The sequence below is a fragment of the Aedes aegypti genome, chromosome 1 (assembly GCF_002204515.2).
Source record: "Aedes aegypti strain LVP_AGWG chromosome 1, AaegL5.0 Primary Assembly, whole genome shotgun sequence".
In the NCBI taxonomy this organism is placed as follows: domain Eukaryota; kingdom Metazoa; phylum Arthropoda; class Insecta; order Diptera; family Culicidae; genus Aedes; species Aedes aegypti.
In genome coordinates, this window is record NC_035107.1 from 152,265,565 (window position 1) to 152,287,445 (window position 21,881).

The 21,881-nt window shown below is 47.0% G+C and overlaps 1 long non-coding RNA gene across 1 annotated transcript; it reads right to left on the reverse strand.

The window, feature by feature from the left end:
- Positions 1-392: 392 nt before the first annotated feature.
- Positions 393-1,029, reverse strand: LOC110678363. Its single transcript, XR_002501525.1, has 2 exons — positions 592-1,029; positions 393-530 (listed from the first exon to the last, which is right to left on the reverse strand). It is a non-coding gene; the product is annotated as an uncharacterized LOC110678363 (long non-coding RNA).
- Between the last annotated feature and the right edge of the window lie 20,852 nt (positions 1,030-21,881).

A 21,881-nucleotide genomic window follows, 5' to 3' on the forward strand; every position in this document is an offset into this window, starting at 1 on the left:
CGGTGAGTGGGTGTCCTCGGTGTAGAAACACCACCGTCGCTAGGGGGGGTCCGACAAAGGAGCCAGCCTCCTCCCCCTAGCTAAGCCCCCTAGGAAGTCTTCGCACAATCCATGCGAAGTGGAAGACGTAGAATTTAGGTTTTTAAATTGAATATTTTATTTTTCCCCATTTAACCCATCCGAAATTCAAAGTTTGGTTGAAGTACCCTGCTCCAGGCCGCCCTGCCGGGCTGTCGTGTCTTACAATTGGCGCCGAACGTAAATTTCGCTAGAAAATCTGCGATTTTCTCCACTGAGCGAGGGGTACTTCCACCAAAATTTGGATTTTGGGTGGAATAACACAGTGGTGGGACGTTTTTCCACAATCGCGTGGTCGTTTAATTGATTTTAAATTGTTCGTTTTTAAACTAAATCGGTGAACCGTCTCGTCTGCGGAACGAATTGGGACATTTTGGGTCTCTTTGTTCTCAGGGCGGGATTTTTGATTCTTCTGGGCTGATTTGGGGTGACATCTGACTTAATTTGGCAACCTAAAATCATTTTGGAACCGTTAGTAATCATAAATTATTATTTACCGTATTTGTACGTCACTGATCAGTTGGTAAGTCTCAATTTCGTCCATATTTTGAAGACTTTTGTTGTTCATTCATCAAAATGGCACTCCATACTTTGACGTTGGGGGAGTTCAACGTCGCCTATTTTCAATTGCGTGCCGATCATTTAGAACTCGATGAGATCGACTTTGAACTGAACTCCCGTGGTGTTATTATCCCTCCTGAATCGGATCAATCGGGTTCGAAGAGGCGTCGTCGATTGCGGGGATTTTTGTCCATGGAGCAGAGCAGCTCCGAACCTGTCATCCGTTCGTTTCAAGGGAATGTAGAAACTGAATTGTCCATTTGTAGTGGTAAATTTGAGTCCATGAAGGAGGATTTGGGGTATAGGTGTCCGAACAAGGAAGTTTACCGGAGCAGGCTACTTCACTTGGGTGCCCGGCTCCAAATAGTTAAAAACTACGTCGCAGGGGAGAATAATAGGCCTTCGTAGATCTTTTGAGCGATGTGGTTGCTCTTCACAACTACCACTTCGCGAATGTGTCGGCGCCGCCCCTAATGCCGATTGAGGAAGATAAGGAAGATGGTGGTGATGATTTGCAAATCCACATTTCCACAGGGACGGATGCTGTGTCGGACGAGAACTCTCAATTTCCAGCCGAAAAAGTATCCAACAGCCATGCCGTAGGTGATATTCGAGATGTCTTGTTTGAAATAAGAGCGGAGATCCAAAAGACACAAGCCCAAATTAAGCTAAGCGAGGCTCGCAGTTCTTCTAGAGTTGATTCCCTGGAAGCTGCAGTGAAAAAGCTCGGTAACGGACTTGTGTCTATCAGCACGATTGCTTCTGAACTTCAGAAAACGAATCGGGATGTGCAAACACTTCGCGTAGCGGTTTCAGAGTTACAGGGCATCGTGAATAGCATAGTCCCTAACGTAAACTCCCAAAGTTTGCCAGTAGAACTGGATGAGATTCGTTTGAGAACAAGTCCAGATCTACCGGATTTGCCCGATTTCAATCCGGCGACGTTAGAAGGCTTAGGCGTTCCAGAGAACTCTTCGAGGCGTTTCTCAATACCTACTAAAGAGTTTGGAATACCAAAACAGTCAAATCAGAAACCTTTCAGCTCCGCCTTTGTTAACAATTCCAGAACTTTTGAGAAGCCCGAGCCGACTCATCCGCCGCAAAATGTGTTCTCGCGTCCTTCTTTTCCAAATCACGTACCTTCTTGTCAGCCTGAGAGTACAGAATCGGTGGAGATCACCGGTTACTATCGGCGGTTCCAACGAGTGGCCGATTGGAAAATCCAAAAATATGCTGGGAACGATGAAGGAACCGGACTCAATGAGTTCCTGGAATCGGTTCACCATTATGCGGAGTCGGAACAAATCTCTGAAGTGGAGTTATTCAATTCAGCCATGCACTTGTTTACCGGTAATGCGCTAGCTTGGTACCAAGCTATGCGGTCTCAAAAGCGGTTTTATAATTGGAACCATCTTGTGTGCGAGTTGAAGGCGAACTTTGTTCACCCGGAACTCGACGCCGCGCTGAGGATGAAGGCATCTCAGAGACGTCAGCAGCGGAACGAATCATTCCAAGATTTCTATCTCGAAATGGAAAAAATCTTCCGTGCTATGACAACGCCGCTAAGTCCTAGCGAGAAGCTGGACATAATAAAACGTAACATGAGAGCCGACTACAAACAGGTTCTAATCTTCAAACCGGTGAACACAGTGGCTGAATTAATGCTCATCGGTAAGACAATCGACGCTTCCAGGACTCCCATCTATCAGAAAGTTTTTGGGAATTCAAGAGAAGTCGCTGCGTTCCTGGAAAACCCTGCCTATAATGGCTCTAAACAGAGCCAGTGGCCGCAGCAAGAGAGTTTCAACGGAAAGGGGAACAAGCCTCGGGTTTTCTACAATAAGAATAACCCACCGGCCTCACCACCGGCTAATAAAACACCTCCAAACCGTTTCCAGGGTACGGGGGGTCTAAACCAAAAGAATCTCCAAGAGAAGACCGGAGCAATTCCGAAAAATACACGGGAACAGGAAGGCGCAATGAGCTTGAGCTTGTTAGTGGACAAACATCGTCCTCCTCAGCCCGGGGTATGTTACAATTGCGGAGTAAAGGGGCATGATCACGATGAGTGCTCCAAGCCCAAGCGCGTCTACTGTATACTGTGTGGCTTCAAAGGATTCGAGACTACTCAGTTCCCCTACTGCTTAAAAAACGGGATCAGATCCAATTAAAGTCGCAGTTGGAAGCTAAAAAGCGCTCCCTCGAACACCTAGTCATTCCTCCAGAGATTTACGATAGTTTTCGACCAGCTCAATCAGAAGACTACAGCGATCGCATATCCGTTCAAACAATTATCTTCAACAACCCTTCAGACAATCGACCTTTCATTTTGGTTGATGTCTACGGTTGCGAGTTCGCCGCTTTACTCGATAGTGGTAGTAACGTCACAATCATGAGCGAACGGCATTTTCGGAAAATATCACTCTGTCCTTTGAAGAACATGGACCAACCGTGCGAGTTGCGCTCGGCTAATGGTCAACTCATTCCAGTTCTAGGTCAGTGCTATCTCCCTTTCACTTTTAAGGGCATTACGAAGATCGTTTGTACATTAATAGTCGAAGAACTGAGTGTGGAATGTCTTTTGGGTATAGATTTCTGGAAGTCTTTTGGAATCACTCCGGAATTAAAAGACTGTGCTTTGGTGAGTCCCGGTCGTGTCCAGAGTGCTGCGGGAGAAGATACCGCCAAGTCGACACTGTCGACGTCCCAGGCCACACGGATTGAGCAAGTCAAGAATTCGTTTCAAGGTGTTGAGCCTGGTAAGGAGGAATTTCGAGACAAAGACCCAGTAATACGATATCCTTATAAGATGAGTCCGAATAAACTCTCAAAAGTCTGGGCAGAGGTCGACAGATGGCGTTCGATGGGTATTATCGAAGAGTCGGATTCGAATTGGTCTCTAAATCTAGTCGCCGTCACGAAACCAGATGACTCGATTCGGCTTTGCTTAGACGCCAGGCCCCTCAATGAGAGAACGGTACGAGATGCTTATCCACTACCACATCCCGGCCGCATACTAGGTAGCTTACCGAAGGCAAAGTATCTATCGACCATTGACCTAAAGGAAGCTTTCCTGCAGGTTCCTCTGGCCAAAGACAGCCGGAAGTATACCGCTTTTAGTGTACCTGGTCGTGGAATGTTTCACTTCACTCGCCTTCCGTTTGGACTCGTTAACAGCCCTGCTACTCTTGCTCGGTTGATGGACCAAGTCCTTGGTCGTGGCAAACTCGAGCCCTATGTATTCGTCCACCTGGATGACATCATCATCGTTAGCGAATCATTCGAACATCACGTGCAGTTACTCGAAGAGGTGGCCGCATGTCTAAAAGAAGCGAATTTGACAATAAACTTAGAAAAATCCCGTTTTGGTGTACTCCAGCTAAAGTTTCTTGGGTATTTTCTTTCTCGGGAGGGATTGCAAGTCAACCCCGAGAAAATACAACCTATTCTCGACTATGAGAGACCGATCACAATCATCAAATTGCGCGGGTTTTTGGGTATGTGCGGTTACTACCGCCGATTAATAGATCGCTTCAGCGAGGTGACAGCACCCCTGTCCGATCTACTAAAAACAAAATCCAAGAACATTAGCTGGAACCCAGAAGCAGAAAAAGCCTTCCTTGAAATCAAGGAGCGGTTGGTCACTCCTCCAGTTTTAGTTCCACCGGATTTCTCGAAAGAGTTCATCCTCCAGACGGACGCTAGCGACACAGCAGTTGCAGCCGTGCTCGCACAAAAGCACCAGGACGGGGAAAAAGTAGTAGCGTATTTCTCACATAAGCTGACTACTCCCCAGCGCAATTACCATGCCACCGAGAAGGAAGGTCTGGCAGTAGTATTGGCGGTGGAAAACTTCCGAGGGTACTTAGAAGGTTACCATTTTCGATTAATCACAGACAATTCTGCGATTACTTGGATCATGCAAACGAAGTGGAAAACTGGTTCACGTCTGAGTCGTTGGAGTTTAGAACTTCAACTGTACGACATGACAATCGAGCATCGAAAAGGCAAAGATAACATCGTCCCGGATGCATTGTCCCGTGCCGTAGCCGAAGTCTCCGCAGTCACCAAGTCGGATTGGTACTGCAATCTCCGATCCAAGGTAATCGAAAATCCAGATGCGTATTGTGATTTCAAAGTCGAAAATGATCAACTTTTTAAATACGTGAAAGCCGAGGAAACTCCCAGTGACTCACGATTCAATTGGAAACTTGTTCCAGCACCAGAGTGCCGCCTTGAAATCATTGAGAAAACTCATGAAAACCTTCTCCATGTCGGGTTAGAGAAAACTCTACATGAGATCAAGCTTCGATATTTCTGGCCGAAAATGGCCACTCAAACAAGGGCCTTTCTTCAAAAGTGTGGAACGTGCAAGGAAATAAAAGCTCCGTTCGTTCCCGTTCAACCTGAACTTGGTCAGGCTCGAACATCAAATTCACCCTGGAGGATGATTTCGGTGGACTATATTGGCCCACTTCCCAGAAGCAAACACGGATACCAACATTTACTCGTAGTACTAGATGTGTACAGCAAGTACGTGATGCTGGTCCCCGTGCGGAAAATTTCAAGTAACTCCCTTTGCACAATTCTTCGGGAGCAGTGGTTTAACCGCCACGGAAGTCCGGAGATTCTCCTGAGCGACAACGCTGCCACGTTCACCTCGAAGGAATTCGGCCAGTTCCTAAAAGAAAACAAAGTTAAACACTGGCTAAACGCGAAATACCACTCGCAGGCAAACCCAGTAGAACGAGTGAATTGCTCCATCAACGCTGCAATCCGTGCTTACGCACGCAGTGATCAACGGAATTGGGATCTGCACATCTCAGATGTAGAGCGGGTTCTCAATACCACCATCCATTCGTCTATCGGATTCACTCCCTACTTTGTTGTTCACGGGTGTGAAATGACCAATGGCGAAGATTTCAGCGGGAACTTCGGCGAAATGGAGGATGACCTGAAAGTAAGACATCAACGAATATCATTAATCAAGGGGATTATTAGAAACAGCAACGAAGGGCACCGATCTTTCAGCAGGGCATTAATAAAGCAATGTTGTTTACACTGCCACATGCTATAAAGCTATAATTTTATTATTAATTACAGTAAATCTTTAAAATCATTACTTTTAGTTACTTACAACTTCGGTGATTTTGCCTCGGAACAGGAAAGTTAGTTCCATTGCACCCGTGCTGTTTCTTGTATATTTATTTCTGTTGTCAAACAGCACGCAATGCAAGCAAAACCACCGAAGAGTATAACATTCACATACTTGCTCACACATAGTAACTCCGACACATTGCCAGGGGTTCGTATAAACGTTCTCACGTAACACTCCCCCCCGTAACACTTCGAACTAAGTGCATATCGAAGTTTTACAAAATTTTAAACGTTACGGATGAATGTAACCGCGTGAGAATGTTGGGTTCACTGCATTGAACAAACGAGTCACTAACACACTAGATGGTACCTTTGCCACTTCAACCTTTGGGACGTGCTTTAGCGCTAATCTTCATATAGCCTTACGGTGCAAATAATATGACTTGTAGAACGGCATGCAGAAGCTAGCTGCGCGTTGTCCAGTCGATGGTGGAAGCACCTGTCTATGTAAGATGTGCTCTGGTTCTGCAATAACCGGTCTCTGCGAAACTTAACATTGAATAACCCACATCATGTAGCAAAGAACAAACAAATCCACCGAAATGATGCTGTTGACACTGAAACCTTTGGGACATGCTCACTAGTCCGCGTTCGATCCTACGATGCACATTTCATGGCTTGTAAACGATCATTTGCTTCTAGCTCCACGTTGTCCAGTTTCCACCATTCGCGTTATTTCGATGTAGATGCTCTTTGCTGCCGTATTAATTAATTTTGTTCTACCGTATTTGCAACGTTCGGCAGTCCTCCATGATGGAACGAAGTTCTTTATAGTATTAGAAACAGCAACAAAGGGCACCGATCTTTCAGCAGGGCATTAATAAAGCAATGTTGTTTACACTGCCACATGCTATAAAGCTATAATTTTATTATTAATTACAGTAAATCTTTAAAATCATTACTTTTAGTTACTTACAACTTCGGTGATTTTGCCTCGGAACAGGAAAGTTAGTTCCATTGCACCCGTGCTGTTTCTTGTTCTGCAATTTTACGACGCTCTTCTTGCTGCTGCTGGAAGTCCCTTTCCTCTTGTAGTCGCATCAGTCGCAGCTTTGCGCGGCTCACCGCTGACTTCTGCGACGAAGAAAATGAAATTTCTGACAGTGCTTTAGCCGCATCCACAGCAATTCTATTAGCCCTGTCACTCTGCTGCTTCTGCTGGTTGGGCTTAGTTTGACCGTTAAACGAAAATTATATGATGTTGAACTTTGGTTCAACGGAAGTTCCAAAATTATGATTCTCCGTCACGGAAATGAATTCAAACGCACGTAATCATTGGATGTATGGGAGAATATAATTTTCCTATAAAGGACATTAAGGACTTATTTAATTCACAGATTCTTAATTGACTCGTAATCTAATTTCATGCAATTCAATACTGTATAAAGTGGTCTGTGAGTGCGGTCTTGTGAACCCCTGACACTGATTGCAGCGTGGTACGTTTATGTTTCTATGTGTATATGTATTACAGTAGATAGAGTTCAACTTACGTTTAGTATCCTCAGTAATATTCGCAGTGGGCACAAACTATGTTGGGTAGGCTTTTATGTTCACAGGAGCAAGCAGATGGATCTGGATAGCATGTAATTTGTTTAAAATTTACTCTGGAATAAATTCTACCAATCTCTCACCGTTTTCGGCTTCACTATGGAGTAATGGCTTAGCACGTATGCTGCTACACTGTAGGTGGTGAAGGTGATGGGAGCCTAATTGAAGACGGGGTTTTAGTTCTATAATCGCTCTGTTACATACAGGCCCAGCTTACCGATATTTGAAACAAAGCTATCACTAATTCACTGGAAATTAAATGTACTTATTTCTAAACGCTACTATCAAACTAGAAGGTAAATATGTGGCACTATTGAACTACGCTTATTTCGTTTTCTGTTTTGATCTACCCGCCAACACTCATTTGCATGCAGAAAATTGATCTCAATCGAGTGCACTTCTATCGCACTCACCGTTGATCATTGGGAATAGCAGGTCAAAATGACCAAAGGAAGGTGCGTTATTCTTGTCGAATAACAGGGATTGTGGACAAGAATCTTAAAAAGGCTAATGAAAGCGTCCGTCATCAATATAATCTGCGACACCGCAAGTTCGCCAAACCTTTCGAGGTAGGGCAACTGGTGTATCGTCGCAATACCAAACAATCAGACGCAGTTGCTGGATATAACGCTAAATTAGGGTCCCAATACCTACCAGCTAAAGTACTCCGTCGCCGGGGGGCTTCTTCCTATGAGCTGGTTGACCTCGACGGTAAAAATATCGGATTTTGGCCGGCAAATCTCATCAAACCAGCGTGAAGGTGGTTCGTTTATTGCCCTTCGAACCCAATACATCGAGTTCACTAGGTTGCTCACTTGGGAGCCTCCGAACATCGAGGGCTAGAGGGGCAGTTATCGCCTAGATGCGCCGCTGGTAATCCCAATCCCTTCTTATAAAGGGGAAATTATCTATTTCCTAAATCCCTTCCGTTGGTTGGAAGGACTCAATCACTACTACCGTGGGTGGTTTTCGTTCGGAAGAAAACCACCAAAACCCACGGAAATCCGTAAAAATGTGACAATCTCAACCATGACGGCGCGTTGTGTTGTGGTTTACTTTTGCTTTCTCATCCCTCTACCGCAATCGTAGGACGACGTCATGAAAGGGAACCATAAACCGCTGTACCCGCTGTACCTTGATGACAGCGAAGGCGCGGAGTTAGCCCGCATTCATGTTGTCTTGTTTCGATCCATTCTTGTAGGAGGTCATTTATGTATGCGCCCCGTACACTGTGCGTAATTTCCATGTTAATTTCCCGTGCATAGATAATAACACCATTTTAACCTGTTTTTATATTTATTTGTTCATTCGTATTTTAATCTGTTGGAATCAGTGAAATTCGACTGATTCTGTAGGGAATCAGCTTGTAATGGACTTGTTTTCACATTCGGTGTCTTGCTCAAGTATTTCTGTGACAAGAAATATTTGATGCCCAAAAGACAATACCTTGCGTCCTTGTTGTCTCGTTGTTTTGGTATTTTGTAGGCTGTGTGTGAGTCACCATTATGTATGACAGTAAATGTTGTGTGAGTGAATGAAAATGAATGAGTGTGATTATGAATTGGCGGGGTTTCATTCAAATTGTCGTAGTTGATTGTGTGCACGTGTAGGCCAATGAGTGAGATGAATGAATGACATGATTTGGATGAATGTGGATTGAATTGAAACCCCATCTGCTTGGTGTGTATAAATATCGTCACAATAGACAGGAAGTACGTCGAAAAAAAACACGACAACTGTTCCTCTGCTATGTTTAACAATCCTTGACCGGAGACTAGCAGGGTTTTAGGAAGTCAGGTTATTTTGGATGTTATTCTGAATTGGTCTGGGGGAGTTGGGAATCTTTAGCTCTCCCATTGAGAACCGGATGTGTCAAGGGTGGTCTGGTGCCGTTAATAGCGACGGGTCCCAGTCCTTGTCTGTAGACAAAACCATGGGACGGTGTATTGATTTAGTCCATTGTTCGGTCGTTCCCTGATTATGTACTTGTTTATTTATTTCAAATTGTGGAAGAAGTCTTGTTTTTGGCTAGGTTAGGCAGTTTTATTTCCATTTATTTATTTATTTATTCTTTTAATTCGTTATTTATTATCATTGTTATCGGTGTTAGGGTTTAGATTAGCTAAAAAAAAAAATGTTGCCAATTTTTTTTCCCTCGGTGTGGGCGAGATTGTAACCTGTGGCTACAATTTACTTGCATTTTGGGTGTTTTGCAGTGTGGTGTGTTTTTGTGTCACCCATGTGTCGGATTGTTTTTTTAATTTGTTCACTTGTGTGTATTGGTTGGCAACATATGCACCACTGTGTTGTGTAAATATTTTTATTTCGTTCGTTTTATTATTAATTTTATTTAGAATCTTTAGTCAGTTAGTTTAGAATGTAGGGAAAAATTTATCGAATAATATGTATCGGTGAGCTGAATGAAATTAGGCCTCCATCTCCTCCCGTAGCAAGAAAAGCGGCAGCCAACATAAACCAACATAACAGCTGAGCACGGTGGCAGGAGATGGCGGAATGTTTTTTGGTCGATCGATGACGTTTTTTGGGGAGAATAGTTCGAGTCACGGTGGGATCAAGTCGTGTGTAGTTGTTCCGGGAAGTTTTAGACTCCATATCGTTTTTCCGACTGATCCCTGCTGGAAAATATCCAGCCGCGTCGTGAGTGCTCATCCGGAGTTTGTTCTGGCCTCGCGATTCGAAATTGCCGGCTCCGTGACCGAAAAGTTGTGCTGTGTAGTGACAGTGAAAGGGTACTGGGTCGCCGCCATTGAGAGGCTAATCATAAAGGAGTCCTTCGCTTCTCGCGGCTAAGTGCAAAGGACCCCAGTAGATACCCGCCGTCCTTACTGTGGGGGCTCCGCCGATAGAGTACCTCGCCTCCACAGTTAACCGTCAAGAAGGACGAAGGCAGGTAGGGCACAAAGGGGCGTGCCACCTGTGGTAGAGCTCCGAGGAGTCTACCGGAGGTATCCACGGTGAGTGGGTGTCCTCGGTGTAGAAACACCACCGTCGCTAGGGGGGGTCCGACAAAGGAGCCAGCCTCCTCCCCCTAGCTAAGTGCCAAGGACCGTCGCTTCGGCGGCGAATACAGCCCAAGGAAGTCTTCGCACAATCCGTGCGAAAAGGAAGTGTGAGAGAAGGAGAGGAAGAAGAAGAAGAAGGAGAAGAAGAGAACGACCACCGACACCGCTGCTAACTAGGAAGGGCCCCAACGTGTGACGTCGACCAGTGCCGTAGTGAGGAGTGGACCAAGTTAAGGTCAGACGTAGAATATAGGTTTTTAAATTGAATATTTTTATTTTTCCCCATTTAACCCATCCGAAATTCAAAGTTTGGTTGAAGTACCCTGCTCCAGGCCGCCCTGCCGGGCTGTCGTGTCTTACAGGCATTGGCGACGATTTGCCTAAGCATAGAGCCGATAAATTACAGCCTGGTGCAGAATGCGAAAACGGCGAAGCAAGCGTGGAAGAATCTGCAGGATGCTTTCCGCGACGATGGAATGACACGACGAATAGGATTGCTCCGGAAATTGACAAGTATCCGATTGTCGGAGTGTTCGTCGGTGGAGGAATATGTGAACGAACTCATGTCGACCAGCCATAAGTTGACTGAAGTTGGTTTTGTGGTCGATGATACCTGGCTAGCGTGTCTGTTGTTGATGGGTTTGCCGGAGACCTACGAACCCATGATCATGGGTCTGGAAGCATCGGGAATTCGTATTACAGCGGACGCAGTGAAGGCTAAAATCCTCCAGGACGTGAAAATCAGTGGCGTTTCGATGGGAGACAGCAAACAAGGAGCGTTCTACAGCAAGAAGAAGACTGTCAACAGGAAGAAGACCGACAAATCGAAGATTCAGTGCTACAAGTGCAAGCAATTCGGTCATTTTGCTTCGGAGTGCCAGCAGAAAGGACCGAATGAACCGAAGGATAAGAAGGAGAAATCTGGCAAAAGGAATGCAGCGATGACCACTTTCGAGAAACCGAAGAAAAGCGAAATGGATTGGTTCTTCGATTCGGGAGCTACATCGCATATGTGCAGTAGTAAGGCGTTTTTGCAAGATGCGCAGGAAGCGTCGCAGCATGTGAGTGTGGCCAACGATGCTGAACTATCTGTGGTTGCTTCCGGGAAAGTGGCGATAGAAGCAGATATTGGTGGAGAGTCATGCGACTTGACGATTTCCGATATTTTGTGCGTTCCGGAGATAGCAATCAACCTTCTTTCGGTCAGTAGGATATGCAGTAAGGGCTACAGCGTTCAGTTCACCAGGGATGCATGTGAGGTGCGGTCCGATAGTGGCGAGTTGGTGGCCGTTGGTCAGGAAACGAGCGGACTGTACAAGCTGTGTTTGACCAACAAGCAAGTCTCGTGCGCTGCTAAGTCAACTGGTGACATCATACTTTGGCATCGCAGGATGGGGCATCTGAACGAACAAAGTTTAATGAAGCTCCGAAACTTGGCAGATGGAGTTGATTTCGGTAATGCCAAGATTCCTACTTGCGTCACATGTCTGGAAGGGAAACATTTTCGACAGCCGTTCAACAACGAAGGAACACGAGCGACCGAGGTACTAGAGCTAGTCCACTCGGACCTGTGTGGCCCGATGGAGCAGGAGTCAATCGCCGGTAGCAGATACTTTCTCTCGCTAATCGACGATGCCAGTCGCAAGTTGGTCGTGTACTTTCTGAAGTCGAAAACAGAGGTACTTGACTGCTTCAAGGAGTACAAAGCTCTGATGGAAAACCAGACCGGTAAGAGAATTAAAGGACTAACCCCGAGCAAAATGGGCTAGCGGAGCGCATGGTCGTTGAGAGGGCTCGATGTTTACTTTTGGATGCAGGCCTAGACAAGCACTTCTGGGCAGAAGCTACAGCGATGGCGACATTTTTGATAAACCGATCACCGACCAAGGGTGTTCCGGTGACGCCAGAGGAGCGTTTCACTGGAAAGCGACCAGACTTGTCGGGACTGAAGGTTTTTGGAGCAAAAGTGATGTGCTACATTCCCAAGCAGCGTAGGCGGAAGTGGGACGCCAAGTCTGAGCCGGGCATCTTTGTTGGCTTTGCGTATCAGTCGAAAGGATATCGAGTGTACCTACCGAGGACAAAAACGGTTCAGATTGTTCGAGATGCAGTTTTTATCAGCGAAGAAGAGCAGTTTTCGGCAGAAGTTCGAGAGTATGTATTTCCGGAAAGCCGAACAACGATGAACCAGATGCTGATTAGTGACGAATCGAGTGCAGGGGAGTAGATCGACAAGCCAAAATTCTCGAAGACGGCCATGAAGCCTGCGACGAAGCTGGAGAAGAACTGGAAGATGTTGCAGAAGCCGGGAGCAACGATGGCTACGGGCCGTTGTACATAAGCGCAACCGAATCTCTGGAATCATCGTCAGCAGAATCCGTCGCGCTCCCTTCACAACCAGTAGATCCTCTCGCGATCAGGCGCAGTGAACGGGAGCGCAATATACCAGGCAAGTACCAAGATTATGATATGACGTTCAGTGTTGTCCCTAAAAGATTATCCGTGTCTTAGGAACCGCCACCGGACAGCGACGTTGGTGAGCCGCAGTCTTTTCATGAAGCGATGAAATCCGGCGAAAAGCAGTTGTGGCAGCGTGCTATGGAGGAGGAGTTCCACGCATTACAAGCGAATTATACCTGGGAGTTGACGGACCTACCACCAGGACGGAAGGCCCTAAAGTGCAAATGGGTGCTGAAGAAGAAGATGAACTCGGATGGATCATTGGACCGGCACAAGGCCCGTCTCGTGATTAAAGGATTTTCTCAAGTGAAGGGCATTGACTATAACGAGACATACTCTCCAGTGATCAGATATGCCAGTATCCGGTATCTGATGGCTATGGCAGCTCAGTTGGACTTGCAAGTCCATCAGATGGATGCAGTCACAGCTTTTTTGCAAGGGGACCTGTCAGGTGAGGAAATTTTCATGGAACAACCCGAAGGTTTCGTTCACAAGGATCCACGAAAGGTTTGTCGACTGAAAAAGGCGCTGTATGGCCTGAAACAAGCCAGCCGTGTCTGGAACGTGAAGTTAGACACAGAACTAAAAAGAATTGGCAAGAAGCGATCCAGTTATGATCCTTGTGTATATTACATGACGGACGGAAAGTGGATCATCATCATTGCAGTTTACGTCGACGATTTGTTATTGTTCTCAAACGATCCAGAGTGGCTTGATTCAGTGAAACGTCAACTGTCAGCAAAGTTCCGTATGAAGGATTTGGACGAAGCCAGACAGGTGCTTGGAATGCGGATTACAAAGACAGGTGACACTATTGCGTTGGATCAGCAACGGTACATTGAGGAGTTACTTCGGAAGTTCAACATGGTGGACTGTAATCCGACGTCGACACCAGCTGAAGTGAATCAGCGGCTTGTGAAAGCGATGAGTCCGAAAACACAGCAGGATAAGGAGAGGATGCAGAACATTCCATACCGTGAGCTAGTAGGTGGACTGCAGTTTTTAGCTCAGTGCACTCGTCCCGACATTGCGTATGCGGTGAATGCAGTCAGCAGCTTCTGTAGTAACCCAGGTAAGGCTCACTGGACAGCCGCAAAGCGCATTCTTCGGTACCTGCAGGGTACCAAATCGCTGGGATTGGTCTTTCGGAAGACGTCTAGTGCGGCATTTGAAGGATACAGCGATGCGGACTGGGGAAACGACCCAGATTCACGACGGTCAGTCACAGGATATCTGTTCCAGTTCGGAAGCGGATCAGTGTCGTGGAGCAGCAGAAAGCAGCCGACCGTTGCGCTCTCTACGATGGAGGCCGAGTATATGGCGATGTCAGCGGCTTCGCAGGAAGCGTTATGGTGGCGTGGCTTCCGCGCAGAGTTGCTCGGAAGGAAAGAACCGATTATCATCCACTGTGACAACCGCAGTGCATTATGCTTAGCGGAAAAGGAGATTGGCTATTCGCCGAGAAGTAAGCACATTGATGTGCGACATCACTTTGTCCGAGAACAGTTGGAGAACCGTACAATTCAGTTGAAGTACATCAGTTCAGGTGACCAGAAGGCAGACGCCCTAACTAAACCGGTCTCTGGACAGTTGAAGTCAGTTTTCGGAATCTCACAAATTCGCGGTTAAGGGGGAGTGTTGACCAGTGTAACTGTCGAATTTATTTAACCCATTTACTCTGTATTTACCCAAGCGACAATAAACGTGTATCTTTGTCAGTTCATTAAATCAAACCAAAACAAACGCACGCGTTTTTCATGTATGCTCTGCAAATTCCCATAAGAAATACTGTACAACTTTTTCTAACCGTCGGAAGCAAGCTGCCATTAACTTGAATAGATGGTTGAATAGGTCTTTTACCATGTTATTTTTTTAATCATTTTTATTGCAGCGATCTAAGGACAAATCTTCAAGTTGTTCCATGTTTTTTGTTGTACTGATGTTATTGTCATGTATATAATCTCATACTCACCGTGGCTCTAATTTTCAGTTTGTTCATTTTTTATATGCTAGGGATGCAATTGCTCAAATATGTTTGATTAATGTTATTATTACAATACTTTTGCTTTCTGGAATATCATGGAGTACACATATCGGATATACTAAATAAAATACTGCGCTTTACCCTCAGAGCTTAATTAACGAGATTAAAATAATTATATACATAAAACATAATAATCTTAACATCTATTGAATCATATATGAACAAAAAATACATGATGATAATAAATCTTCGAGCTGTTTAGTAGCATACCTATAAGTAGATGAAAAAACCGAATTTAGTACTATACCATTTAATTCCACTAGAGTTTGTATCCTTTGACAGATACGCGTATTTCGTCCTCAACTGTAAGGCCGTCTTCAGTGTCGTGTACTAGACTCGACTCGAGCCACGGTGAGTATGAGATTATATACATGACAATAACATCAGTACAACAAAAAACATGGAACAACTTGAAGATTTGTCCTTAGATCGCTGCAATAAAAATGATTAAAAAAATAACATGGTAAAAGACCTATTCAACCATCTATTCAAGTTAATGGCAGCTTGCTTCCGACGGTTAGAAAAAGTTGTACAGTATTTCTTATGGGAATTTGCAGAGCATACATGAAAAACGCGTGCGTTTGTTTTGGTTTCATTTAATGAACTAACAAAGATACACGTTTATTGTCGCGTGGGTAAATACAGAGTAAATGGGTTAAATAAATTCGACAGTTACACTGGTCAACACTCCCCCTTAACCGCGAATTTGTGAGATTCCGCAAACTGACTTCAACTGTCCAGAGACCGGTTTAGTTAGGGCGTCTGCCTTCTGGTCACCTGAACTGATGTACTTCAACTGAATTGTACGGTTCTCCAACTGTTCTCGGACAAAGTGATGTCGCACATCAATGTGCTTACTTCTCGGCGAATAGCCAATCTCCTTTTCCGCTAAGCATAATGCACTGCGGTTGTCACAGTGGATGATGATCGGTTCTTTCCTTCCGAGCAACTCTGCGCGGAAGCCACGCCACCATAACGCTTCCTGCGAAGCCGCTGACATCGCCATATACTCGGCCTCCATCGTAGAGAGCGCAACGGTCGGCTGCTTTCTGCTGCTCCACGACACTGATCCGCTTCCGAACTGGAACAGATATCCTGTGACTGACCGTCGTGAATCTGAGTCGTTTCCCCAGTCCGCATCGCTGTATCCTTCAAATGCCGCACTAGACGTCTTCCGAAAGACCAATCCCAGCGATTTGGTACCCTGCAGGTACCGAAGAATGCGCTTTGCGGCTGTCCAGTGAGCCTCACCTGGGTTACTACAGAAGCTGCTGACTGCATTCACCGCATACGCAATGTCGGGACGAGTGCACTGAGCTAAAAACTGCAGTCCACCTACTAGCTCACGGTATGGAATGTTCTGCATCCTCTCCTTATCCTGCTGTGTTTTCGGACTCATCGCTTTCACAAGCCGCTGATTCACTTCAGCTGGTGTCGACGTCGGATTACAGTCCACCATGTTGAACTTCCGAAGTAACTCCTCAATGTACCGTTGCTGATCCAACGCAATAGTGTCACCTGTCTTTGTAATCCGCATTCCAAGCACCTGTCTGGCTTCGTCCAAATCCTTCATACGGAACTTTGCTGACAGTTGACGTTTCACTGAATCAAGCCACTCTGGATCGTTTGAGAACAATAACAAATCGTCGACGTAAACTGCAATGATGATGATCCACTTTCCGTCCGTCATGTAATATACACAAGGATCATAACTGGATCGCTTCCTGCCAATTCTCTTTAGTTCTGTGTCTAACTTCACGTTCCAGACACGGCTGGCTTGTTTCAGGCCATACAGCGCCTTTTTCAGTCGACAAACCTTTCGTGGATCCTTGTGAACGAAACCTTCGGGTTGTTCCATGAAAATTTCCTCACCTGACAGGTCCCCTTGCAAAAAAGCTGTGACTGCATCCATCTGATGGACTTGCAAGTCCAACTGAGCTGCCATAGCCATCAGATACCGGATACTGGCATATCTGACCACTGGAGAGTATGTCTCGTTATAGTCAATGCCCTTCACTTGAGAAAATCCTTTAATCACGAGACGGGCCTTGTGCCGGTCCAATGATCCATCCGAGTTCATCTTCTTCTTCAGCACCCATTTGCACTTTAGGGCCTTCCGTCCTGGTGGTAGGTCCGTCAACTCCCAGGTATAATTCGCTTGTAATGCGTGGAACTCCTCCTCCATAGCACGCTGCCACAACTGCTTTTCGCCGGATTTCATCGCTTCATGAAAAGACTGCGGCTCACCAACGTCGCTGTCCGGTGGCGGTTCCTAAGACACGGATAATCTTTTAGGGACAACACTGAACGTCATATCATAATCTTGGTACTTGCCTGGTATATTGCGCTCCCGTTCACTGCGCCTGATCGCGAGAGGATCTACTGGTTGTGAAGGGAGCGCGACGGATTCTGCTGACGATGATTCCAGAGATTCGGTTGCGCTTATGTACAACGGCCCGTAGCCATCGTTGCTCCCGGCTTCTGCAACATCTTCCAGTTCTTCTCCAGCTTCGTCGCAGGCTTCATGGCCGTCTTCGAGAATTTTGGCTTGTCGATCTACTCCCCTGCACTCGATTCGTCACTAATCAGCATCTGGTTCATCGTTGTTCGGCTTTCCGGAAATACATACTCTCGAACTTCTGCCGAAAACTGCTCTTCTTCGCTGATAAAAACTGCATCTCGAACAATCTGAACCGTTTTTGTCCTCGGTAGGTACACTCGATATCCTTTCGACTGATACGCAAAGCCAACAAAGATGCCCGGCTCAGACTTGGCGTCCCACTTCCGCCTACGCTGCTTGGGAATGTAGCACATCACTTTTGCTCCAAAAACCTTCAGTCCCGACAAGTCTGGTCGCTTCCCAGTGAAACGCTCCTCTGGCGTCACCGGAACACCCTTGGTCGGTGATCGGTTTATCAAAAATGTCGCCATCGCCAACAGCTTCTGCCCAGAAGTGTTGCAGGTGGCAGTAATAATTAAAAACCGACTGGTTTGGATGACTAATGAACAGAGACTGAAGAAAATTTTATTTGGATAGTTTAACATGATTGCTTTGATTAATTTGAATTTATTCTAGGTTGCTTCGTTGCACGTGATTTGGATCAACGTACAACACTCCTCCTCAACGAAGTCAACGGTTAACGATCGGCGTCCAGATTGCCTCGGACTCCGATTGCATCCCGGTGTCGCTCCAACTTCACACGTTCCAACGGCTTCGTCATCAGATCGGCTTCCATTTTGTCGGTCGGTAGATAACGTAGGCCGATGATGCCTTGTTGCTGGAGATCCCGGGTGAAGGCATGTTTGGTGTCGATATGCTTGGACCTTTTCTGCAAACGATCGGATTCGACCATCTTGATGCAGGATTGGTTGTCCTCCCACACAACGATTGGAGAACCTGGTTGCTCGTCGAGTTCTTCCAAAAGCTTTCGCATCCACAGCAGTTCCTGGCATCCCTCTGCCAGGGCCACGAACTCAGCTTCTGTAGAAGAAAGCGCAACGCAGGTTTGCTTGCGAGTGCCCCAACTTACCAGACCACCGCCAAACTTGATAAGAAACCCGGAGTTGGATTTTCGGTCTCCTTCGTCTCCGGCCCAATCAGCATCGACGAAACATTCCAAATCTTCATTTTTGGATCCCAGATGGAGACATAACTGCTTCGTCGATTTGAGGTACCTCAGTACCCGCTTTGCCTCGGTCCAGTCACGGTTGGTTGGCTTCGAAACCTCTCTGCCGAGTAACGAAGTGCTAAGGCAGATGTCCGGTCGCGTGTTGACCGCAACGTACAGCAAACTTCCCACTAAACTGCGGTACGATTCATTGGTGGGCAGTTCTTCCTCCTCCTTTTGCTTTACGTAAGCAGGGTCAAGCGGAATTTTGGATGGCTTCGCGTTTTCGTGGCCAAACCGCTCCACGATCTTGTCGATGTACCCGGCTTGATTCAGGGTGCAGTGGCCGTCTTGCTTCTCGATGCGGATTCCAAGAAACGTTCGAATTTCTCCCAGGCTGGAAAATTTGAATTGCTTCGCCAGCGCCTTCGATATTGCTTCGAACTCACGTTTCGAGTGGCAGCACACGACCATGTCGTCAACATAAATTAAAATGTAACTTCGCTTACCATTTTCTTCTCTCACATACAGACAGGGATCGGACGATGAAGAATGGAATCCCATTTTCTTGAAGGTGTCGTCTATCTTCCGGTTCCAGACACGTGCTGACTGCTTCAGTCCGTAGATGCTGCGTTTCAACCGGCAAACCTTGTCATTCGTCTTCACACCTGGAGGCGGTCGCATGTAGACTTCTTCTTTCAGATCGGCATATAGGTAGGCAGTCTTGATGTCCATGTGTTGCACTACCATATCGTCTCGGCTGGCGATGGTCAGAAGCGTACGAAGGGTGGTTTGCCGCGCAACAGGTGCAAACACCTCATCGTAGTCTGTACCATATTGTTGGGTGAAACCTTGTGCGACCAACCTGGCCTTGTATCGCACTGTATTGCCGCTTTCGTCCTGCTTCTTCTTGTACGTCCACTTACATCCAACGGTCTTCTTTCCGGGTGGCAGGGGTACCAATTCCCACGTTTGGTGTTCCTGCAATGACAGGATTTCTTCCTTCATCGCTTTCTGCCATTCTTCCTTTTCCGGACACTGGATTGCTTCGATGTAGCTCCAGGGTTCGCTCGTTTAATCGCTGGTCAAACCAGTTACTTGCCGGTACCGCTCTGGTGGGACTCCTTTCGTTGTCCTCATGGATCGTCTGGGTTCAATTGGAGATTCAATTCTAACACTGACCTCGTCATCGCTATCGGTGAATTCTTCATTCGACTCGCCAGCAGCCGTATCATACCCTTCGCCGCCGTCATCTTCATTTCGGTCGTCATCGATAATCTCGTTCGACGGTGCGCTCACTATGGTAGGCTTGAGTGTCGATTGGTACTCGACGGTATTCTCCTCCTGAACGTTTTCGGTGGGCTGTCCTGGTTCGCCCCCGACAAACCTCGCATCTCGACTGATGTAGACCTTCCGCGTTGCCTTATGCAGGAACCTGTACGCCTTGTGTTCTTGCGAATACCCAATAAAGATCATCTTTTCCGCCGTTGGATTGAGCTTCTTCCTCTTCTGCTTTGGTATGTGCACCCATGCACGGGAACCGAACACTTGCAGGTGACTAACATCCGGTTTTCGGTTGTGCCACAACTCGTACGGCGTGACTGCAACCGGTCTTGACAGCGAAATGTTTTGTAGGTAAACCGCCGTGTTCAACGCTTCCGCCCAGTAGCACTGTTCCAGCTCGGCGTCGAATAGGAGGCACCTACTCATCTCGATGAGGTAGCGGTTTTGTCGTTCAGCAACACCGTTTTGTTGCGGACTGTATGCCGCCGTGTATTGTACCTTGATACCTTCCCGTCGGTAGAACGAATGGAGTCGCTCGCTGCTGTATTCTCCTCCTTGATCGGAGCGTACCACCTTTGGTTTGCGGCCAAATTGGGTCTTGGCCGTCTCCACGAATTCGATGATCTTGTCCGCCACTTCTGATTTCTCCTTCAGCAAGTACAGCACGCAGAACCTCGAAAAATCGTCGATAATGGTCATGAAATATCGTTTTCCACTTACCGACGGTACTTCCACCGGACCACACACGTCTGTGTGCACGAGATCCAGGGGCGCCTTTGAACGGGATTTCGAATCCTTGGGAAAAGGCGTACGGGTGCTTTTACCCTTACAGCAGCACTCGCAGATTTCGTTTGCTTCACATTTGCGAATACGCAAACCGTCGACCAGGTGCTTCTTCTCCATTTGAACGATGGTATTGGGGTCACGATGCCCAAACTTCCTATGCCATTCGTGCATGCAGCCCTTCGGATGATTCCCGTCCGCCAGGAGGATGACTTCGCTTGGTTGCTTCAAGTAGTACAAACCTTGCTTGAGCGTTGCTATGGCAGCGGTTCGGTTGCCATGCATCACCCGGCAACCGTTGACGTCGAAAATAACAGTTGCGTTTTTCTGCGCCAACGACGGAACAGACAAAAGGTTCATCGCTAACGTGGGTGTGTACAACGCTTTGGACAGCTTGATTTCGGTCTGCTTACCCTTGTCGTCGTAGCACTGGATCACGCCGGGACCTTCTCCTTCCACAATCGCCTTCTTCCCGTCGGCCAGCGTAACGTGCTTCACATCGCTCTCTTGCAGCTCCACGAAAAATTCTCGGCTCGCGACGGTGTGGCTTGTCGCGCCCGAGTCCACGATCCAAGGCTTGACTCCGTTTTCAGTTTCGCTTCCGCAGGCCAGAAACGCAAACGACACGGTGCTATCCTGTCTTGATGTGGGCTTCACTGATTTACCTGATTTCGTTTCCCTCTCGGTGTCCCGTAGATACTGACGGCATTCCTTTTGAATGTGGCCCACTTTCTTGCAGTAGTGGCAGGCCAGAGGCTTCTTCTTCTTACCTTGTCCAACTTTCATCGCGGAATCCGAACCGCACACGTTTTTCTTCGCTGCTTCATCCAGAAGTTTCCGCTTGACAAGCTCCAAGGTGAGTTCGTCGTCCGAACGGCTCTCGAGGGCGGTAGTCAGGGTGTCGAACGTGCTTGGCAGGCTTCTCAGGATCATCGCGACCATGAGATTTCCCTCCAGCTGCTGTCCGGCATTCGCCAGGCTACTGAACAGCTCCTCCATGCCGAAAATATGCTCCGCCATATCCTCTCCCTCCGAATAGCGCTTGTCGCAGATTCGCTTCAACATCGAGACCTTCGACGTTAGACTGGCCTTCTGGTGGTGGTTTTGAAGCGCCGTCCAAGCTTCCTTCGCGGTTTTCGACGACCGGATCAATGCGTGTTGATTGTCCTCGATCAGCAACCCGATGGTAGCTCTGGCCTTGGCATCTCCAGCGGCCCAAACCGCTTCTGCTTCCGCTTCCGGTTTCTCACCTGGTGTCACGTAACGCCAAAGTTCGTCCCGGACCAGCAGAAGTTCCACCTTGAAGCGCCAGCTTGAATAATTGGCGTTGTTCAG